This window comes from Schistocerca gregaria, chromosome 3 (genome assembly GCF_023897955.1).
Source record: "Schistocerca gregaria isolate iqSchGreg1 chromosome 3, iqSchGreg1.2, whole genome shotgun sequence".
NCBI classification, from domain to species: domain Eukaryota; kingdom Metazoa; phylum Arthropoda; class Insecta; order Orthoptera; family Acrididae; genus Schistocerca; species Schistocerca gregaria.
The window spans coordinates 851,802,078-851,826,742 of NC_064922.1; the positions used below are offsets into that span (position 1 = coordinate 851,802,078).

The following is a 24,665-nucleotide window of genomic DNA, read 5'->3' on the forward strand; positions in this document are numbered from 1 at the left end:
TAAGTTCGTGGCCTGTGGAAAATAATTTGATGCTAAATCACAGTAAGACTAAGTTTTTACAGTTTCTAACTCACAATTCAACAAGAACTGATATTTTAATCAGACAGAATGGGAATATTATAAGTGAAACGGAACGGTTCAAGTTCCAAGGCGTTCAGATAGATAGTAAGCTGTTGTGGAAAGCCCATGTGCAGGATCTTGTTCAGAAACTAAATGCCGCTTTATTTACCATTAGAACAGTATCTGAAATAAGTGACATTTCAACACGAAAAGTAGTCTACTTCGCATATTTTCATACGCTTATGTCATATGGTATAATTTTTTGGGTAATTCTTCTGATTCAAAAAGGGTATTTTTGGCTCAAAACTAAGCTGTTCGAGCTATGTGTGGTGTAAGTTCGAAAACCTCTTGTCGACCCCTATTCAATAGTCTGGGAATTTTGACATTGCCCTCACAGTATATATTTTCTTTAATATCGTTTGTTGTTAGCAATATTAGCTTATTCCCAAGAGTTAGCAGCCTTCACTCAGTCAATACTAGGCAGAAATCAAATCTGCATGTGGAATGCACTTCCTTGACTCTTGTGCAGAAAGGAGTGCAGTATTCTGCTGCATCCATTTTCAATAAGCTACCACAAGAGCTCAAAAATCTTAGCAGTAGCCCAAACACTTTTAAGTCTAAACTAAAGAGTTTCCTCATGGCTCACTCCATTTATTCTGTCGAGGAGCTCCTGGAAGAGCTAAAAAAATAAGCAAATTCCAGTGTTACATTCTTGATTTTCTTTATTTAAACTAACGACTTGTCGCCTGAATATGTTTCATTTTATCTGTTTGTACAATCTACAACTGAATATGTTTCTTATATTTCATTTTATCTGTTTCTACAATCGTGTTATAATTTCAAGTATTGACTCCATGACCATTGAGACTTCTCCATAATGTGGTCCCACAGAACAATAAATAAATAAATAAATAAAATAAATAAACATAGCGCTCTGTTTGAAAATCACTGGCTGTGCTGTGTGCAGTATGTGGCTGGTTTGCATTGTTGTCTGCCATTGTAGTGTTGGGCAGTGGCAGCTGGATGTGAACAGCGCGTAGCGTTGCGCAGTTGGAGGCGAGCTGCCAGCAGTGGTGGATGTGGGGAGAGAAATGGCGGAGTTTTGAAATTTGTAAGACTGGATGTCATGAACTGATATATACATTATGACTTTTGAACACTATTGAGGTAAATACATTGTTTGTTCTCTATCAAAATTTTTCATTTGCTAACTATGCCTATCAGTAGTTAGTGCCTTCTGTGGTTTGAATTTTTTATTTAGCTGGTAGTAGTGGCGATTGCTGTATTGCAGTAGTTCGAGTAACGAAGATTTTTGTGAGGTAAGTGATTTGTGAAACGTATAGGTTAATTTAGTCAGGGCCATTCTCTTGTAGGGATTACTGAAAGTCAGATAACGTTACACTAAAAAAATGTTGTGTGTCAGTTTATGCACAGTCATGTATAATTGTTCTAAGGGGACATTTCATATGGCGACCCTGCCAGGATACCTCACTGGAATCTTCTGATTTTTTCTTGTAGTTTGTGTAATTAGTTTAGCTTTTGTTTATTGCTAGTGCATAATTATAGAGATAATTTCCTTTGTAGTTGTAGTTTTTCATTGTTGTACAGTAAAACAGTTGTGGCATGCATGTAGATTTCTAGCAAGTATTTCACAGCTCCACTTGCAATTAACGAGATATTATTTTCAGTGCTACGTTAATGTGTTTTCTTATTTTGCTCTTCAAATTGTGCTTTTCTGTGTTATCGTGTGAAATATTGTGACAATAATGGCGTGTGAAAAACGTAATACTAGGCTCCAAAGTAAACTGAGAAATAACCATAAAGACGAAAGCAGTGTGTTAGCGCTACTGAGTAATGAATTAACTAATGTTCAAAGTAGTAATTTGGTAATTGTACATAGGGAAATAGAGTGGGCTGCAAATAATGGTGTAGGCAGTGAAACAATTAGTGAACAGGGAAGCATTATCGGTCGATCGGTCGGCAACAGCTCGCCTCAGGATTCCGAAATGACAGGACACATTCTTGCAAATACTGTAGATTCAGGTTTTGCGTCCTCACCACTTTCTCAAATAAGTCAAGACACATTTTCTGTTTTTCAAACTGCGAATATTGCCGGTTCAAATGCATTGCCGAATAGCACTAAGGAACATGTTTCAGACACCAGTGCATTGTTATTACAATTAATGCAACAAATGGGACAAAGGCTACAAAAGTTAGACACAACGCTTGAACAAAATCAGAAACAAATGTAACAAAAATCTTCAAAAGTTAGACACAATGGAACGAAATCTTCAAAAGTTAGACTCAATGGAACAAAATCAGACACAAACACAGCAAAGGTTCAAAAATTAGACACAATGGAACAAAAGCTTCAAAAGTTAGACTCAGTGGAACATACGCTTGAACAAACACGTGAAGATTTAACTACTGAGTTACATAAAATCGAATCGAAATGTCAAAATGTCTGTAATGACGTAAAAACACAAATTTGTGGGTATTTCCAACCTATTTTTTCGCGGCGTGAAAATATGTTACAGAATCACGAATTATCCATAAAAGAACTGCAAACTATTATTCATGAAAATCATGAGACCTTGCAAGCTAAGATTGACTCAGTTAAAATTAAAAAAAAAGTCAGAATCAAATTAATACTCAACATCAAAGAGAAACCCGGGAAGTACAAGATCAGCTGACACAGGTAATACAAGAATTACGTATTTTAGAGGACACTCGCGCTCCAACACAGGAAGAGGGACTTAGAAATACGGAACAGCCACAAAATAATAACACAGGACACTTCGGAAATTATGGGAGAAATTGGCAAGGTACACCGAATTTTGAGATGGAACCGCCGAAACGACATAACAATGACCTACATGCGACTCGCCGACATGATGATTTTGACTATAAGCTGTTCATTACTACACGTAAATTCAGAACATTTAAGAATTCTGGCAACGACATTCATCCACAAGTGTGGCTTCATCAATTCTCTCATTGTTTTCCTCTCAACTGGTCATTAGAACACAGATTAGAATTTATGTGTGGCTAGTTAGAGAATGAACCAATGTAAGAATGCGATTGGTCATTCGCGATTGCTACAGTGAAGGAGAATTTTACCATGCCTTCCTCTCAGCATATTGGTCTCAAGCCACACAAGACCGAGTAAAACATGGCATCATAATGACGAAACATTTCGGACAATCTGAATTTTCAAGTCTTGTGAAATATTTTGAAGACATGTCAGTACCTGTCAAACCCATACCGCCCCTAAGAACTCATCCGCATTTGCTTAATCAAATTACCTGAACATTTACGGCGTATTATTTTGGCAGGACGCTGCAAAGACGACATTGAAGCTTTTCAGGGACTCTTACAAGAATTAGAAATTGACATTGAGAATCGCGGAACGCGAAAACAGAAACACAACAATTACAGGTCACATCCGTCGCAATTCTGCAATGAAAGAAATAATTACTGGACACGAAAAGGCTATTCTTACAATGTAAATCATGACCAAAACAGACACCACCCGTATGACAACCGTTGGCAGAATAATAGTTTCAGAGAAAGATCGCTTTTCCATAGTAATGAATGTGACAGAGACAACCATAGAGACAGACAATATGGGAACCAAAATAATTATTATCAAGGGAGATAGAATAACTTCAGACGCAACGGTCCACCAAGCAGTTACGATTCCAGGAGAAATTCTCCACCACGTGACCGACAAACAAGAAACTATGTAAACTACCGACAAAACGACAGACCTGAATTCCATCAGAACTGGCGAGCTTCAGACAGGTCAGGGCCCTCTCGGCAAGGTGAATTTGTAGAAGTTAGGTCTCCAAATCCCATTAACGACGCACGCCGCAAAGGGACAGACGCTGAGTCGCACCGCAGGCAGCCACGTGCGCCGGCTGGTTCAGCGAAAAATAACATAGACGCTAACCTTGAGAAAAATTCCAGTATTCTTTACCGACGTATACCGCATGATAATTGCGTTCAAGTTGAAACTCTGCGTACTGTGAAGAGTAAAGGTTTACACCACATTTAACATGTAAAACCGTTTATTGAAAGATAATTTGCTTTTTAACTTAGCCTTTGCCAGATAACTTTTCACTTTCCATTACTAGTATGCTTTGTAAGACTTAAGAAATTGTTAACATGCAACAATGTTTGAAGTTAAATATCCAGTCTAGAACGTAGGGAACACTTTTAAACAGAAATTACGAATGCATTGTTCTAGTGAACAGACGACACAGTGCTGTATTTGTACATTCTTGCTTGTTAGTTGCACTATTACGTAACGACTTTCAGGCTTACATACTTAGGACATATACTGGTACTGCTAATGAGATTTTAATGCAACATTTTGATTTACTTGAGAACACATTCTGGATTTAAAGTACTTTCTGTGAGATGCCAGATGACACAGTGGTTAGTTTATGTGACAACTACACGATTTTATCACGACGCTACTAATGAGTGCCAATTTACAATGTTGCTTTTGCGGTGTATCTGTTTTATATCTGCACAGTTTTTCTGAATAATTCTGAAAAGTAAAACATGTTTTAGTAGTAACTTTTGTGGTATAGCTACAATGAGACAGCCTTTTCGGTATCACAACAATACGTTACAGCACAGTACTTCTTTCATCACGGCAATAATCGTAATAACTAAGATTTCTACACGCAAAGCAATTCACTTCATTTATTACGACGTAATTACATTGACTTCAGCAGAACTTTGCTTACAGAGGTCGATAACTACGACACTTCCACAGAATTATCTTACAACAAGATGCACATTTAGCCGTACAGGACATGCATTTGAGTGATTAATTTTGTACTTGAACCATTTATTTTTCAAGATTTTTGAATTACAAAGGTTTTTCGTGATACATTTCATTCCATTGCTGGAATCTGTAACACCTGAGGGTAAAATTACATTAATCCTCAGGGGGTACACGCCTACTTTGTGTACCATGTGTCTGCCAAGCACAAGGAGCACTACCTAATATGGTATTTGCTTTTACAACTTTACACAGCGGTACCATATTTCTCTAACACATAAATTACACAGCTATCTGATCATTTAACTGAGAGACAAACATTTTTTTTTACTACATCAGTGAAAGATGTTTACGTAATTACACAGTTGGATAACTTCACACTTATGAAATTGTATTTTTTCTGTACTTTGTGAAATGTTCTTATTTTTTCGGAACCATTGTGATACTATGAAAGCTTTGAATGATGTATTTGGTATGGGATCATGATTTTTAAAGTACGTTTGAGGCAGATGACACTTTTGACATGAGCAGAGAATTTTTTTTAGGTTTTGAAATTATTGGAGGAAGCTACGACGATTTTGAGAGTTGACTGAGGTGTTATGATGTTATTATTATGATGACAATGTATATTAAGCTGTTGAGGTATGTTTATGATCAATAAGCTGATGCTATGTGATGACTTTGATTATGATACGGATTTATTATGATGAAATATTGAAGAAGTGTCGACGAATATGTATATGTGTAATGAGGTAAGGAATAATGAGTAGTGTTTAAGGACTCTGACTTGTGAAAATGAATGTTGGAAAGCAAGAATCTTGCTTTAAGAGTTATGAAATGTGTGTAAATGCGTGAATGTATCAGAATGCCGGCGAAAATTTTTTGGACGCTGTTATATTTGTAGGATTTTGTTTCTACACATTCGTAACGCAAATTCTCGACCTGTGAATTTTTTTTTTATATGAGACTGTCACTGCTGTCGTAAATATTTCGGCAAGAAAGTTAAGTGACCTTCACGTAATGCATCGTGGACGCCCAGCTGTGGCACCTGCCTGGAGAAAAAGCCATTAGGTGGAGAAAAGAAAGAGAGACCATTAACCTCGCTATTGACATTCCTATAGAAAGCATCGCAAATACGACACGCTCATTACTTGGAAACATATGATTACTCATACTTTGTGCTACGTACTGAAATGTCTATGAATTGATGGGAAATATTCTTACATCTACACACCTAATTATGAAAAGTGTCTTTCTACGAGAGTTGAGAGAATTTCTACTAACTTATGAAATGCCTCATGACTATTGAATGATATTTTTATGCTTTGCTTTTCATAGTTGCTTATTTCATTTAATATCTGGTTTCCAGCTGCGTTGCAGCATTGGTTTTATAAAATTAAATAAAATGCATTTGCTAATGTGAACACTTTCTGTCAACAGATCTGTTAAATAATAATTTTATGATCCACATTCTTCGAAAAAGGAGCACTTGGAAAGGAAAGAAGAATAAAAAGGGAGTAATAACAGTAACTGCATACATAATTTTCTTTTCAAGTACTTGATAATTTTGTTTTGTAGAATAATTTATGTGGTGCACCATTTAATTACATTAAGATGTGAATATACATTTCCCTTACTGAATTGTTGTCTGTAGTGTAAAATTTTTTCTGCTTTAGCTTTGTCATGTTTAGGTATAAGTTATTGCATTTGCTGCTGCTGTTTGCCAGGCATAGTGCTACTAAATTTCACTTTGTAATACTCTGTTAATCCCATTTACTACTGATTTATTTTTCTTGTTGCTGCACATTGGCTCATATTAGTTGTAATATGGCAATTTATCTGATGATTTAGATTTAGTGCTGCTTTCTTTGCCAATTTGCATTTTTTTGTCCTTGCTGTTTGTGTTAATTTGTTATGTGCTGCTGCATTGCCTCGTCCCTTTGTATATATATCTGAGCTCAGTTGATTTAAGTTAGCTTAAGAGGGGGTAGACTATATAAGAAACTAGCTATGATGAATTGGAAGAAATGCATTGAGAAGCTATAAGAAAATGGTTTGGCCAAAAAAGTAGTGTACAGTGGAGAAAAACTATATTTGAAAGAGGATGTGAACAGAATACAGAAAGCATGCTTGGATAGGATATTTTTGGTGAAAACAAATGTTGAGATAAGACGAAAGATATATGTAATGGCGTTTTGGGTTGGACTGCAGTACCAAATGTTACACTGAAAACAAACCCTGTCCTTTCCTACTGTGTTTATTCCGCTATGTGTTTATGTATCCTTGTGTATTTGTCTTTTTCCTGCCTTTATGTGTTTAGCTAATAAGATTTATGTTGTAGAATTTTTCAAATACTATGTTATTTTCTTTGTAAAGGTGTTTAGACATTATTTATTCTGTTCTGTTTTAATGTTCATGTGTGAAATTAATCTTTCGAAAACTATTCTCATTATTTTATATATTCACTTATGTCATAATTCCTGTAACACTGATGTATCTGTTTATTTCTATTCTTTTGTAAAGCCTGTACTACTACAAATTTATTTGTATTGTTATGTTCTTTAATAATGTATTTTGTACCTTTGTTATTGTATTCTTATGTTATAAAATTGTAATTGACACCAGTTCATCAAATTAAGTAACTTGTAAGTTACATTTCACTGCACATATTTCTGTTTGTCATAGTATATGGACAATATATGAGAAGTAGGGGCTGTTAGTGTTTGGACGTGTGTTAATAAGTCATGAAGGGACTGGAAAACAGCATTGCTGGTTCTAAGGACATTTAAAAAAAATTTTTTGTGAGTGCACAAGTTGTGGTTATGGACTTGCTATACTATCCGCAAGACTCTTCAATGGTGATTGTGCACCTGAACAGTCAGACAGATGGCTGCTGGCCATCTCTACAAGGACTACAGTTCGTCTACACCTTTGATGACTCACCAATACCATTACTTCTACATGGACTACAGTGGGTCTGCATCTTTGATGGCCCACCAATACCATACTCTCTACCAGGACTACAGTGGGTCTGCTCTGTGATGACCTACCTACCAATATTCTTCAAAACTTCGACTGACTCTGCTGTGAGTTTGCTCTGTTGTGACCCATTACTTGTGTGCATGTCAAGAGTCAGCACTGTCTTTCTGTTGGAAGGACAACACCACTTCAAGATGGCATGGAAATTCACTACTTCCGTGTGCATTCTCTTTTACTACTCAGACTTTGAGAAAAAAATACACTGTAATTTTACTGTGATGAATGATCATGACTGTCTTTATGGGACTGTGAGAAAATTTTAGCTTTTGGCCAACGTTGTATCAATAAGTGTGTGCATTTGATATCTTTGTTATTGTAATTATAAAAAATTTTATCAAATCATTATTGGCCACTGCCCAAAATAATTTGTAAAATTTTTGTGGGAAGCATGGGGGCTATATAAGTAGGCTGTTTAGGTTCTTATATTGGTAACACCGCCGCCACGTAGCGCTCTGTATGAAAATCACTGGCTGTGCTGTGTGCAGTCTGTGGCTGGTTTGCATTGTTGTCTGCCATTGTAGTGTTGGGCAGCGGCAGCTGGATGTGAACAGTGCGTAGCGTTGTGCAGTTGGAGGCGAGCCGCCAGCAGTGGTGGATGTGGGGAGAGAAATGGCGGAGTTTTGAAATTTGTAAGACTGGATGTCATGAACTGCTATATGCATTACGACTTGTGAACACTATTGAGGTAAATATATTGTTTGTTATCTATCAAAATCTTTCATTTGCTAACTATACCTATCAGTAGTTAGTGCCTTCCATAGTTTGAATTTTTTATTTAGCTGGTAGTAGTGGCGCTCGCTGTATTGCAGTAGTTCGAGTAACGAAGATTTTTGTGAGGTAAGTGATTTGTGAAACATATAGGTTAATTTAGTCAGGGCCATTCTCTTGTAGGCATTACTGAAAGTCAGATTGCGTTGCGCTAAAAAAATATTGTGTGTCAGCTTAAGCACAGTCATGTATAATTGTTCTAAGGGGACGTTTCATATGGTGTACTAGTCGCAATATGCGCTGGACCCGCGCGACCCATGCGGCACGTACGTGTACCGCTGTAGTGTCGTGTCATGTCACACGTGCTATACGCTTCTCAATTTGCGCCTAGCCTAATGTGGAAACGTGAACTGTGGAGATGTTATTACCAACTGCTTCCAAACGGGAGCAACGTGACGTTGATGTTATTTTCTTGACTAGCGAAGGACGAACACTGGTAGACATCCAACGGAGAATGGAGAACGGGGCAGCATGTCTGTCGAAAACCACTATCGTGGAACTCTGTGATAAGAGAAACTGGAGTTTCATGCTCTTGCATGTCGCCATATCGCAAATATCGTAACGCAGAAGGCCCAGCTCAACTGGAAGACGACAGTTACAGACTTTGTTGTGACTCTTCAGGCTTTCCCGGCGGATATGTTGTAAATAGTCTTCACGGGTGTGCCGCCGGATGACTTTGTGCAAATCCCACAATATTTCCTCGGAGCAACTGTCCGACATCATCAGGTGGTTGAACCTCGCTGGTGGCTAGGTACGACTGACAAGATCCGCATGTCGACGCCGCTGTATATAGAGCACGCGCGTGAGGATTGCGCAGGCGCGGGAACCACGCATGCGCAGAAATTTGCAGATAGATGGCGCCAGACTCAAACGCCCTCTGCTGGGAAACGCAGAGCGGCCGTTCTGCGCGTGCGCTGACGCCGTGTTTACTAACATGCTGCTAAAGTTATGACGACTCTATTATCGAAAGCTCTTTGCTTTCTCGTCGTGACTTAATAGCGGCCAATGCAGGGTTCCAGGCTGTACTCAATTGAAATCCTGCATCCCTATTGATAACGTTATCAGCTGTACAGATACGTATTAGCTTCCTTAATGATGCAATCCTAGAAAGAGGATGCTGGGGATAAAACTTCCGTCTTTTCATAAATCATGTGATGTCCTGTGTTCAGGCAGTATTCTGGAATTGCCGACTTCTCCGGTTGGCGTAGGCGTGTATGACGCTGATGTTCATCGCAACGTTCTTGTACTGTGCAACATGTCTGACCTATATATGCCGCCTGACATTGACAAGGAATCTTGTACACACCACGTTTCCTCAGACCGAGATCATCCTTAACCGAACCTAACAGGTTCCTCAGTTTTGCAGATGGTCGGAAAACACACTTGATGTCATAACTTTCGAGGACTCTCCCGTTTTTGACGACATGGCACCAAAGTACGGCAAGAAGGCTAACGTGGTGGGTGTCTCCGTATCTTCATTCTGCTTCATAGATTGAACTTGCTTGGGCCTGAATGCATTACGTATCTGTCTCTCAGAATAACCGTTTTGATGGAAGACTTTCTTCAAATGTTGCATCTCACTCGGCAGGCTTTCAGAGTCAGATACCACACACGCTCTATGAACTATCATACGTAATGCACTAACGCATTGTGCTGGATAATGGCAGCTTGTGGCCTTCAAATATAGATCTGTATACGTTGGCTTGCTGTGTTCACTGTGACCCGAGGTTCCATCTGCTTTCCTTCGTACCAAAACATCAAGAAAAGGTAAAGTGCCATCTTTTACACTTCCATATTGAAGTTAATATTCGGATGGAGCGAATTTAAATATTGAAGAAACGTAGGTAGAGTATCCAGTACGTGTGGCCACACCACAAACATATCGTCAACATACTGCAGAAAACAAGAGGGTTTGAGAGTGGCTGACTGTAGTGCTTTCTCTTCAAAGTCCTCCATAAAATAATTGGCCACCACAGGAGAAAGAGGGCTCCTCATGGCGACACCGTCCACTTGTTCAAAATATTGGTCTTGAAATAAAAATGTTGAAGTAAGCACATGTTTAAACAGTGCCATTATGTCCTCCTCAAACTTGTTACTGGCCAGGAAGTCGTTGACAATGAAGGCACTGTGACTCGGCGCGTTGTCGTGGTGAACCTTCCACGTCTCCTTGATGTCACTTCGGCAGTGCGAGAACTTCCAAGTAGAAAGCTGAGTTCACTGTAGTCCCGTAATTCGTGGTGGACAATGCCTCTGACGTCAAAGAAGATATGAGCATGGTTTTGATCCTGGACGTGTCATGCGTGCCTTATTGGGACAGGGCGACGATGTGCTGTGTAACTCTGAACTCTTTTTGTCTCAGGGTCGTTTTCAAACATCCACGACTCATCACCAGTGATAAGTGAGTTTAAAAAAATGAGGATTATTTTCACACATTTCCTACATTTCTCGGCACCGAAGTACTCGCACGTGCCAATGTTCGTCGATCAACACTTTTGGGACAAGTTTGGCACACACATTTTCATGTTTAAATCTTCAGTCACAATGCAGAAAACGGTTGTTTTTGACATGTTTACGGTATGTGCTATCAATTGAAGACTCAACCGTCTGTCACAGTTCAAACAATCGATCACATGCGACATATTTTCGTCGACTCGTGCTGTTGATGACCGTCCACTGCGAGGTTCGCCGGTGATCTCCTCTCAGCCCTCCATGAACGACTTGTGCCATTGGAAAACCCGTGATTTGGACAAGCAATCAGACCCAAAGGCATGCTGAAGTAATGTAAATGTTTCCGTGCGCACTTCTCAAGTTTAACGCAAAATTTGATAGCGTAACGTTGCTCTACAGAATGATCCATTGTGCCGTGTTACATAAACTCAAAACGGGGTTGACGGAAACGCACGTCCTGAGTCTCCGGCAGCTGGCAGCCGAATGAGACAAAGAGCGTTTTGAAGCTGACACCCCCCTCCACTTAGCCCAGCCCGAACACCCCCCTCCACTTAGCCCAGCCGGTTACAACACACTGTGGTGTACCGTTGCACTCTGTATTTAGAGAAGAAAAGAGAAATTAGTATAAGATGACTTTGGGGGAGATCAGTTTGAGTTCTGGTGAACTGAAGGAACACTTGATACAGTACTGGTCCTGCGACTTATCTTAGAAGACACACTGAAGGAAGACCAACCAACGATGATAGCGTTTATACACTACTGGCCATTAAAATTGCTACACCACGAAGATGACGTCCTACAGACACGAAATTTAACCGACAGAAAGAAGATGCTGTGATATGAAAATGATTAGCTTTTCAGAGCATTCGCACAAGGTTGGTGCCAGTGACGACACCTACAACGTGCTGACATGAGGAAAGTTTCCAACTGATTTCTCATACACAAACAACAGTTCACCGGCATTGCCTGGTGAAACGTTGTTGTGATGCCTCGTGTAAGGAGGAGAAATGCGTACCATCACGTTTTCGACTTTAATAAATGTCGGATTGTAGCTTATCGCGATTGCGGTTTATCGTATCGCGACATTGCTGCTCTCGTTGGTCGAGATCCAATGAATGTTAACAGAATATGGAATCGGTGGGTTCAGGAGAGTAATACAGAACGCCGTGCTAGATCCCAACTGCCATATCACTTGCATTCGAGATGACAGGCATCTTATCCGCATGGCTCTAACGGATCGTGCAGCCACGTCTCTATCCCTGAGTCAACAGATGGGGACGTTTGCAAGACAACAAACTTCTGCACGAACAGTTCGACGACGTTTGCAGCAGCATGGACTATCAGCTTAGAGTCCATGGCTGTGGTTACCCTTGACGCTGTATCACAGACAAGAGCGCGTGCGATGGTGTACTTTACGAAGAACCTGGGTGCACGAATGGCAAAACGTCATTTTTTAGGATGAATCCAGGTTCTGTTTACAGCATCATGATGGTCGCATCCGTTTTTGGCGACATCGCGGTGAACGCACATTGGAAGGGTGTATTCGTCATCGCCATACTAGCGTATCACCCCGCGTGATGGTATGGGGTGCTGTTGGTTACACATCTCGGTCACCTCTTGTTCGCATTGACGGCACTTTGAACAGTCGACGTTACATTTCAGGTGTGTTACGACCCGTGGCTCTACCCGTCATTCGATCTCTGCAAAACCCTACATTTCAGATGGATAATGCGCGACCATATTCTGCAGGTCCTGTATGGCCCTTTCTGGATACAGATAATGTTCGACTGCTGCCCTGGCTAACACATTCTCCAGATCTCTCACCAACTGAAAACACCTGGTCAATGGTGGCCGAGCAACTGGCTCGTCACAATACGCCAGTCACTACTCTTGATGAACTGTGGTATCGTGTTGAAGCTGCATGGGCAGCTGTACCTGTACACGCCATCGAAGCTCTGTTTGACTCAATGCCCAGGTGTATCAAAGCCGTTATTACAGCCAGAGGTGGTCGTTCTGGGTACAGATTTCTCATGACCTATGCACCCAGATTGCGTGAAAATGTAATCACATGTTCGTTCTAGTATAATATATTTGTCCAATGATATCCCGTTTATCATCTGGTATAGTAATTAGTAATTTTAATGGCTAGTAGTGTAGATTCTGAGCAGTCTGTTCCAATGTCAAGAAAACCCATAAAGGGGGGGGGGGCGCTGTGCTAACTCCATACCCCCCAATACCGCGTCCGAATAACGTCATCTGGGAGAAGGTGACACGGTGGCGTGTCGGAATCGCGTAGTTCTTGGTGCTAGATAGTGGAATGTAATTTTTATTAGATTTAGAGAACTCCTGAAAATGTTGATTGGAATATATTCTTAGAAATTCTGAAAGTAGCAAGGATTAAAGACGGGGGAACGAAAGGTTTTCTACAACTTCTACGGAGTAAGAATGGAAGAAGGAGAAGGAGACGAAAGGGAAGCCGTAGTCGAGAAGGGAGTGAAGCAGCGTTGTAGACTACGCCCGATGTTACTGAATTTGCATCTTGAGTGGGCAATAAGGAAAAGGATTTAAACTTTCACATTCGTCGATGACACTCTTCCAGAGACGGCCAAGGATGCAGGACCTCGGTTAACCGCTATAGATAGTGACTCGAAACGAGAATGTAAGATTAATATAAATAAATGCAAAAAAGGCGTAACATAGTCAAATTAAACCAATCGATTCTGTGAGAAATAAGGTAGAAAATTAGGCTCAGTAAGCAGTAGAGTTTTCTTTTGTGTGGGCTATAAAATAATTAAAGTAGAGAGGACATAAAATGCAACGTGGCAATAGCAAAAAATCATTACCACATTATTAAAAAAGAGAAATTTGTTAACATCTAACAAGTGTGTGTGGTCATGATCCGCAGCAAGCACAGAAATATTCGTTTTGTAAATACAAACCTCCTTTTCTTGCTGCAATGTATTTTATTTCTTACCTGCACGTTTCCCCTTTTACTTTAAGTCATCGTCAGTTGAATCTAGTATGATACAGTTTTCTTTTAATATGCGGTATTTGTAGATTATAAAACGGTTCACGTCTTGTTTTTTACTTGTTTTTACGTGAATAAGTGATTACTTACAGTTATTCACGATTTTGGTTGGAATCTGCGTTTTTTCTCACCTGGTCGTATGCTGGAGATTGCACTATAACTTCACTTGCGAAACATAAGCATATTTTTATGTTATGATCTTTTTTCTTCGTAATTGTCATATTGTTTGCCCTAATTGCTATTGAGCACTATTAATCTTCTGTCATTACTTGTAGATGTTTTTTCCAGAAACTGTCCCTTACAGTCGTAACTACTGTGTTCAGTTTGTCTCATCTGGTTTGGTTTGCTCACGTACATGTTGCCAACCTAACGAAGTATATCCTGGAAACTAACGTCTATTCACTTATTTTGTGATTTTGTGTTTGTATCTTTGTGTGTGTGTGTGCGCGCGTGTGTGTGTGTGTGTGTGTGTGTGTAAGAGAGAAAGGCCGTGTATATGTATGCAGTACAATTTTTGTGTGTAACAGAGATAAAGAGTGTATATCTACATTTTTTAAAGTGTAAGTGTTTTTTTGTTTGTGTTTGTGTGTGTGTCCGTTGTTGTTCAAGACAAGTTGTAGGAAGTTAGAATGTGAGTGTAATAGCTGATCAGTGAGTGGTTGAAAGTTTTAGTATCTAACTGATAAATTGAGTTGTGGTTGAAATGTTTTGTGGAGGGGTTTAGGACACGTGAGTGGAAAGGGGTTGAGTGGTATTATTATTATGATATTAATCTTTTGTTGGATGGTTTTTCCATAATTTTATCTATTAGTGTAAACAATGAATTGTTTGGCATGTATACTTTATTATTCAACAGGATTTTCTTTTCTGCTTTGGTTTTCTGCATTTGGTTTCTTGCAGCGTTAGGAGGTGTTTTTTATTGTTGATTTTAATTATTTTCATATTTTCTTCTGTAGTGGTTGGTCCGTAGTTATGTTCTCTTAGGTGTTCTGCAAATGTGGAGTGCTTTGTCCCACATTTCCAGGCTGTCATGTGTTCCTTGTATCTGACATCAAATGTTCTACCTGTTTGTCCTCTGTATCTGCCTTCACAAGTGTTACGCTGTAGCTGATGTATACCTCCTTTCTGGTATATGTCTATGTATTTCGTCAGTTTTCAGGTATATTTTTGATAGAACAGTCTGTTGTGTATGCTATGTTTATGCCCTGTATTTTGAAAATGTTGCTGATTTCATTTGTGAGTTTGTGTCTCTATGCCATTGTGTACCAACTTGTGCTTTCTCTTATATTTTCCTGATTATTATATGTAGCTGTTATGGTACCGAATGTTAGTGATAGTGTTTCATTCTGTTTTGTTGTTGTCCATGGTTTTGTGATTTCTGATTTTATTTTACTTTCAATTTTGCTGTTTACCTTTGTGACCGTGTTACCACTGTAACCATCGTTTTTGAGTATCTGCACAATAGGCATTTGAGGCTCACTGCGGAACGATTCTACTGTCGCCAACATTCATTTCGAGTAAGGACCACGAAGATAAGATACGAGAAATTAGGGGTCATACGAGGTGTACAGACAGTGGTTTTTCCCTCGCTCTATTTGTGTGTGGAACAGACAAGGAAATGACAAGTAGTTGTACAAGGTACCCTCTGCCACGCACCGTACGCTGGTTTGGGGAGTATAGTTATAGATGTAGATATTATGTTAAATTCTTTTTGATAGTTTTCTTTGTAGAGTAACACTGTGTTGAATCTATAGAGCATGTTTCAAAGTGCTGCTTGCTTTAGTGAGTGCGGGTGGTTTGACGATTGGAAACGGTAATGTCAGTTGTTGGGGGTTTACGGTAAATTTCAGGCACATGCTTATTATTTTGTTTTTTGAGCGTTGTATCGAGAAAGCTAATTTGGTTATTCTGCTCCCCTTCAATTGTGAATTTTATATTTTTATATACCTTGTTGGCCAACGACCTTGCCGCAGAGGTAACACCGGTTTCCGCCAGATCACCGAAGTTAAGTGCTGTCGGGCTCGGCTAGCACTTGGATGGGTGACCATCCAGCTGCCGAACGCTGCTGGCAAGAGGGGTGCCTTCAGCCATCGTGAGGCCAACTGAGGAGCTACTTGATTGAGAAGTAACGGATCCCGTCTCGTAATATCACATACGGCTAGCAGAGTATTGTGCTGAACACATGCCCCTCCATATCCGCATACTTGTGGGCTGAGGAAGACACGGCGGTCGGTCAGTTCCATTAGGGTGCCCCGAGACCTGCACGGACGGAGTTTTATGTACCTTGTTGATGTCTCTCACTCACCACCCCCTCCCCCCTCCACACACAGATAAACATTAAAACACAAACATATATACTCTTTATCCCTGTTACACACGCACAGACACATTAAAAATTAATCCATGTGTATACTCTCTCTCTCTCTCTCTCTCTCTCTCTCTCTCTCTCTCTCTCTCTCTCATACACACACACACACACACACACACACACACACACACACACACACACACACATACACAGATATTAACAGAACATAAATGATTAGACGTTAGTTTTCAACATACACTTCGTTAGGTTGGCAATTTGTACGTAAAGAAACTCAACCAGATGAGACAAACTGAACACACTAGTTACTACTGTAAAGTACAGTTTTCGGAAAAATATCTACAACTAGTGACAGAAGAGTAACAGTGCTCTACAAGAATTAGGGCAAACAATATGAAAATTGTGAAGAAAAAAGTTCATAACATGAAAACATGCTTTTGTGCTGTCAGTGAAGTTGTAGTGGGACCTCCACCATGTGCCCAGATGAAAGAAAACGCAGTTGTCAACCAAAAACGCGCAGAACTGTAAGTAATCACTTATCTACATAAAGAAACGAGATGTGAGGTGTTTTATAATCTAAAAATATCGCATATTAAAAGAAAGCTGTATCATTCTAGACTCCACTAACGATGCCTCAAAGGTTTTTCTGAAGGTATGTATCTGGAGAAAAGCCTTGCACGAAACTGAAACGTGGACGATAAACAGTTCTGACAACAAGAGAATAGAAGCTGTTGAAATGTGGTGGCACAGGACAACGCTGAAGATTAGGTGGATCGATCGCATAATTAATGACGAAGGTTTGATCAGAACTGGGGAGAAAAGAAATTTCTGGCACAATTTGGTTAAAGGAAGGGATGAGTTGACAGGAGACATCCTGAGGCATCAAGGGATCATCGATTTGGTACTGGAAGGAACTGCAGGGTGTAAAAATTATAGAGGGAGACCAAGAGATGAACACATTAAGCAGGTTCAAATGGATGTATTTGGTTGCACTAGTTATTGGGAGACGAAGAGGCTTCTAAAGGACAGAATAGCCTGGACAGCCACATGAAACCAGTCTTCGGACTGAAGACATCAGTAGCAGCAGCGGCAATAACAACAATAACAACAACAGGAACAGCAAAGAATCGCACCTCTCATGTCACAGATTTGCTGAAAAACTTGAACTGGCAGATGTTTCAAGATAGATGCGAACCACCCCATACAATAAAACGCAGAAATCTTCAATAACGAGTGTTAAGTGTTGGTGTGGTCAATGGCAGCCAGCTCTAAATGTGGAAAAATGTAAATCGTGCGGATGAGTGGGAAAATCAAACCTGTAATGTTCGGACACAGTATTACATATGTTCTGCTTGACAAAGTCAAGTCGTTTAAACATCTGGCCGTAACGTTGGAAAGCGATATGAGATAGAACGAGCATGTGACAGCTGTGGTAGGGAAGGTGAATGATCACCTACGGTGTATTGGGAAAAATTTAGGGACGAGTGGTTCACCTGTAAAGGAGATCGCTTATAGGACGCTAGTGCGACCTATTCTTGAGTACTGCTCGAGTGTTTGGAACCCATACCAGGACGGATTGAAGCAATTCGGAGCCGGGCTGCTAGATTTGTTACCCGTAGGTTCGAACAACACATAAGTACAAACAATCCTGTTGGAAGAACATCCGCAACTGAGCATTATACCAGAAACCTATGGCAATATACACTCCTGGAAATGGAAAAAAGAACACATTGACACCGGTGTGTCAGACCCACCATACTTGCTCCGGACACTGCGAGAGGGCTGTGCAAGCAATGATCACACGCACGGCACAGCGGACACATCAGGAACCGCGGTGTTGGCCGTCGAATGGCGCTAGCTGCGCAGCATTTGTGCACCGCCGCCGTCAGTGTCAGCCAGTTTGGCGTGGCATACGGAGCTCCATCGCAGTCTTTAACACTGGTAGCATGCCGCGACAGCGTGGACGTGAACCGTATGTGCAGTTGACGGACTTTGAGCGAGGGCGTATAGTGGGCATGCGGGAGGCCGGGTGGACGTACCGCCGAATTGCTCAACACGTGGGGCGTGAGGTCTCCACAGTACATCGATGTTGTCGCCAGTGGTCGGCGGAAGGTGCACGTGCCCGTCGACCTGGGACCGGACCGCAGCGACGCACGGATGCACGCCCATAGGATCCTACGCAGTGCCGTAGGGGACCGCACCGCCACTTCCCAGCAAATTAGGGACACTGTTGCTCCTGGGGTATCGGCGAGGACCATTCGCAACCGTCTCCATGAAGCTGGGCTACGGTCCCGCACACCGTTAGGCCGTCTTCCGCTCACGCCCCAACATCGTGCAGCCCGCCTCCAGTGGTGTCGCGACAGGCGTGAATGGAGGGACGAATGGAGACGTGTCGCCTTCAGCGATGAGAGTCGCTTCTGCCTTGGTGCAAATGATGGTCGTATGCGTGTTTGGCGCCGTGCAGGTGAGCGCCACAATCAGGACTGCATACGACCAAGGCACACAGGGCCAACACCCGGCATCATGGTGTGGGGAGCGATCTCCTACACTGGCCGTACACCTCTGGTGATCGTCGAGGGGACACTGAATAGTGCACGGTACATCCAAACCGTCATCGAACCCATCGTTCTACCATTCCTAGACCGGCAAGGGAACTTGCTGTTCCCACAGGATAATGCACGTCCGCATGTATCTCGTGCCACCCAACGTACTCTAGAAGGTGTAAGTCAACTACCCTGGCCAGCAAGATCTCCGGATCTGTCCCCCATTGAGCATGTTTGGGACTGGATGAAGCGTCGTCTCACGCGGTCTGCACGTCCAGCACGAACGCTGGTCCAACTGAGGCGCCAGGTGGAAATGGCATGGCAAGCAGTTCCACAGGACTACATCCAGCATCTCTACGATCGTCTCTATGGGAGAATAGCAGCCTGCATTGCTGCGAAAGGTGGATATACACTGTACTAATGCCGACATTATGCATGCTCTGTTGCCTGTGTCTATGTGCCTGTGGTTCTGTCAGTGTGATCATGTGATGTATCTGACCCCAGGAATGTGTCAATAAAGTTTCCCCTTCCTGGGACAATGAATTCACGGTGTTCTTATTTCAATTTCCAGGAGTGTATAAGCGTTATGGAGATGCTTCGGGAACTCAAATGGGAATCGCTGGAGGGAATGCGACTTTCGAGAAACGCTGTTGAGAAAATTTAGAGAACCGGTACTTGAAGCTGACTGCCGAACGATTCTACCGCCGCCAACACGGAAGATAAGATACAAGAAAATAGGGCTCCTGCAGAGGCATACAGAAACTCGTTTTTCCATCTCTCTATTTGCGAATGGAACAGGAAAGGAAATGGCAAGTAGTGGTGCAGAGTGACGTCCGACACGCACCGTACGGTGGCCTGCGGGGTATCTGTGTAGCTGTAGTTGTAGACCTAGGAGGAATATACCACAACCCCATATGTGTCGCTCCTGAGGTGGCGGCGAAGACAACGTAAGACTAATTATAGTTCACACGGAGTCGTAAATGTACTTTTTCTTCTCTTGCTCCATACATCAACGGAACGGGAAGAAACCCTGAACGTAGAGTCGTCTGGCATCTACGTCACAGTGGTCTGCTTAGTACACTACTGGCCATTAAAATTGCTACACCGGAAAGATGACGTCCTACAGACGCGAAATTTTAACCGACAGGAAGAAGATGATGTGATATGCAAATGATTAGCTTTTCAGGGCATTCACACAAGGATGGCACTGGTGGCGCCACCTACAACGTGCTGACATGAGGAAAGTTTCCAACCGATTTCTCATACACAAATACCAATTGACCGGCGTTGCCTGGTGAAACGTTGTTGTGAATCCTCGTGTAAGGAGGATAAATGCGTACCATCAAGTTTCCGACTTTGATTGCTGCCTATCGCGATTGTGGTTTATCGTATCGCGACATTGCTGCTCTCGTTGGTCGAGATCCAATGACTGTTAGCAGAATATGGAATCGGTGGGTTCAGGAGCGTAATACGGAACGCCGTGCTGGATCCCGACGGCCTCGTATCACTAGCAGTCGAGATGACAGGCATCTTATCCGCATGACTGTAACGGATCGTGCAGCCACATCTCGATCCCTGAGTCCACAGATGGGGACGTTTTCAGGACAACAAACATCTGCACGAAGAGTTCGACGACGTTTGCAACAGCATGGGCTATCAGCTCGGAGACCATGACTGCGGTTACCCCTGACGCTGCATCACAGACAGGAGCGCCTGCGATGTTGTAGTCAACAACGAACCTGGGTGCACGAATGGCAAATCGTCATTTTTTCGGATGAGTCCAGGTTCTGTTTACAGCATCATGATGGTCGCATCCGTGTTTGGCGACATCGCGGTGAACGGACATTGGAATTGTGTATTCGTCATCGCCATACTGGCGTATCACCCGGCGTGTTGGTATGGGGTGCCATTGGTTACACGTCTCGGTCACTTCTTGTTCGCATTGACGGCACTTTGAACAGTGGAAGTTACATTTCAGATGTGTTACGACCCGTGGCTCTACCCTTCATACGATCCCTGCGAAATCCTACATTTCAGCAGGATAGTGCACGACCGCATGTTGCAGGTCCTATACGGGCCTTTCTGGATACAGAAAATGTTCGACTGCTGCCCTGGCCAGCACATTCTCCAGATCTCTCCCCAATTGAAAACGTCTCGTGAATGGTAGCCGAGCAACTGGCTCGTCACAATATGCCAGTCACTACTCTTGATGAACTGTGTTGAAGCTGCATGGGCAGCTGTACCTGTACACGCCATCCAAGCTCTATTTGACTCAATGCCCAGGCGTATCAAGGCCGTTATTACAGCCAGAGGTGGTCGTTCTGGGTACTGATTTCTCAGGATCTATGCACCAAAATTGCGTGAAAATGTAATCATATGTCATTTCTAGTATATTTGTCCAATGAATACCCGTTTATCATCTGCATTTCTTCTGGGTGTAGCAATTTTAATGGCCAGTAGTGTATATAGGGTGAGTCGCTTGTTTCACATGCGGAGGGTAAATGCTTTCAGGGGTGATAGTGATTCTGAACAAAAACCGCGATATGACAGTATGTCCAGTTCTTAACAATTTCAGAGGAAACTAATGAAAACAAAGGGGAGCAGGACAAATGCCGGTAATAGTAAACGAGTCATTATGACATAATGTTTTGTTTAATTGTGGACGTTCCCCAACAAAAGATGTTCAAAAATTTCACCGTCAGCTGAATTGCATTTTGCGGCTTTTGCAGACAGTTTTGTGTTGCTGATCTTAGCTCATTCGTACGGCCCTTTACTTCAGCACATGGGCGTCTGGCACATATTCTCCTTCAACAGCACTCAAATACAACCAAAGTGACATCAGGCTGCCCACTGTTGTCAGTGTTTACGCATCGGGGACGGACGCTTGTAAAACAGACCGGCAAGTTCCCCCTGTGTGTCAATGATGCACGTGTAGACTTCGTTCTTAAGTCAAACCTACAAACAGTAAAGTAACATCGGATGACTTCGGCGGCCCAAGAAGTGACTCCACAGAGACTGATCAAACTACCTGGACAAGCTTCACTGAGGCTCTGTGTCACTGGTCGTATGGATTTTCAAACAGCTGCATGTCAGAAACGTTGAAGAAAAGGGAATAGTTTCATTTCAAGTTTTTTGTTCAGAGTCACCAATACCATCGCGGCTCGAAGCATGTACCTTTCTTCATGACTCTGTACGCGTCAGAGAGAAGAGAAAGGGGAGGAGAGGGAGAAATTACTCTCGTTCAGGATGGGAGCTGGGGAGTTGGTGAGGTGTTAGAGAACTTCGCTGAAGTGGTAAAAATTTTGGTGAAGTGGAAATGAGGCGACTATGGAGTGAGAGAGAGGTAGAGAGGCAGAGTTTGTACGACAGCTTTCCATGTTGGGTTACGGTCGAGGGTTAGTCACACATTTTTAGTGTGATAATTAATTGAATGGAACGACACAGAATTGATAAAGCGCGAGTGGTTGGTTCCGTAATTATTCCATGCTTTGGAACTGATTCATCTTCAGGGGCCAATGGACGATGCGGTAGCTTTGGCAGACTTAATAAAACACTACGTTTACATGCGACATAACTTCCAAAGCCGTTTCTCGCTCTCGTGTTTACATGTTAACACCTGAAGCGGTTTTGCTAGACCTGTCAAATACCGGTTTTCTTATCGTCACTTGTTTTACACGAATGGCGTCTGGAAATCAGCTGATTTGTAGTCGAGACGGCGTTAAGAAGGTTCCTGAGAGCTCACAGCACTGTTGCCACCTTTCAACTGTGAAGCCCTAATAGCTGCAAGAGAAACCAGTAGTCCCATGCAGAGCTGTGACAACACTGAGGCGTTCCCGTAGAGACGTTTACAAAATCACATTACGACACTGGCAGAGGCAATGCGCCAACTACCGCTGCCAGCCCACCCCAACTGTCGGGGGTCAACTTAACGCCGACTGAGCTACAATCAGTATAGCAGCTGCTTGTCTCAACAAAGTAATTGAATAGATAATTTAACGCTAAATCTAATATTTGTACTTCTCCTTCACTGCACAAAAAACGTCCAGATTAGCCGGAAATTTTTGAAAACCGAGAACTATGGTCCATTTCCAAAACAGTTATGTGTCTACAATGGAGCAAAAACGATTGTAGAAGTGGAGATCCGGCAGCTAGAGCCACATTTCCAGAACGATATTGGCGTGCTTACATAACCAATCACAGTCGATATTGGGTAACTGATTTACAAAATCCTGTTTTCGAGCCCCATGTAAACACTGTGACTGTGAGATAGCACCCTGCTATCTGGAAAGCCGCTGGAACACTATTATTGGTATGAATTCTTCTTTATTGACCGTAAGTGTGATGGCAACATTTCATTCGTATTTTTCTTCTCCACACAGCCGCTGTTTAGAGAAGTGTGATAACGATGCGGAACAAGTGTTCAGGACCTTACACCGCACCAATTTATCGGACAACCGACCGATCGATGAATTTCGTTGTAGCATACACACATACCGCTCGATAACACGCAGCCATTACGTTCAATAACATTTATGTTCTACGCGGTGCAGCTCGGTGTTAAACAGACACAGAAATCGGGCTTTGTCTGTTTTAGACCTAAGAAGGCCAAAAAACGCCTAGAGAAAGCTTCGGGCAAAGAAATGACTAATGCAGAAAAAGAAGTTCATCCACGCTCTGTTAAGTAAGGAGCATTCTTACTTAAGAATGTTTGAAACATGTTTTTTTCCGGATTTACAGAATATCGTCAAACTATATTTGACGAAGAAGAATGCACTTATGACACAAGCTGTAAGCTGCGAGGAGAGGCTGTTAGACAGATTACGATTGCCAGACATTGCTAAGAGTTACGAGTACCTCAAATTCAGTGCAGTTACATCCCCACAGTTATTGTCTAGAATGATTCCAAAAACCTTCAACGTGATTTATAGTTGTCTGAGGCAATTGTCACATTAAAGCAAAATAAATAACGCAAACCATGTTCATATAAACTTAATTAATCCATTTGTCTATATACGAGTAGCATAAATGTCGTGTCCTATAAGTTTAAGAAATTTCAAATTAGAAGAAGAAAGGTGGTGGCGCACATCATCTAATAAATACAGCAGCAGATATGTAAGAAATGAAGCATTTACCAACTAACAGAACTGTAAAAAAAAAAAAAAAAGTCCTGCGTTTTGCGCTTCAAAGGAGAAAGTACGACGGCTTTTTCTAATGCGTCTAATAATAAAGCAAGTATATTTTATGAATAAAAGTCCACCGACAGTCTGTATTTTCAGGTTTCAGGTTATGTTTCCAATACGCATCGGCCGGCTCGTGTGGCCGAGCGGTTCTAGGTGCTTCAGTCTGGAACCGGGCGACCGCTACGGTCGCAGGTTCGAATCCTGCCTCGGGCTTGGATGTGTGTGATGTACGTACCTTAGTTAGGTTTAAGTAGTTCTAAGTTATAGGGGACTGATGACCTCAGATGTTAAGTCCCATATTGCTCAGAGACATTTGAATCAATATGCATCGCAAATTCAACCTAAAATCTTATCTGTCTGTATTTTGGTTTTTAGATTTCATTTCCAGTAAATCTAAAATGTAATCTATTTCGGCTTTTAGGTTTCGTAATAAAATCTAAAAATCGAAATACATAAGGTTGACGGACATTTAGTCATA

The 24,665-nt window shown here is 41.8% G+C and overlaps 1 protein-coding gene across 1 annotated transcript in view; it reads right to left on the bottom strand.

Moving 5' to 3' along the window:
- LOC126354796 (juvenile hormone acid O-methyltransferase-like) overlaps positions 1-24,665 on the bottom strand; it is a 289,416-nt gene that overhangs the window by 135,281 nt on the left and 129,470 nt on the right. The gene's annotated exons all lie outside the window — the stretch shown is intronic.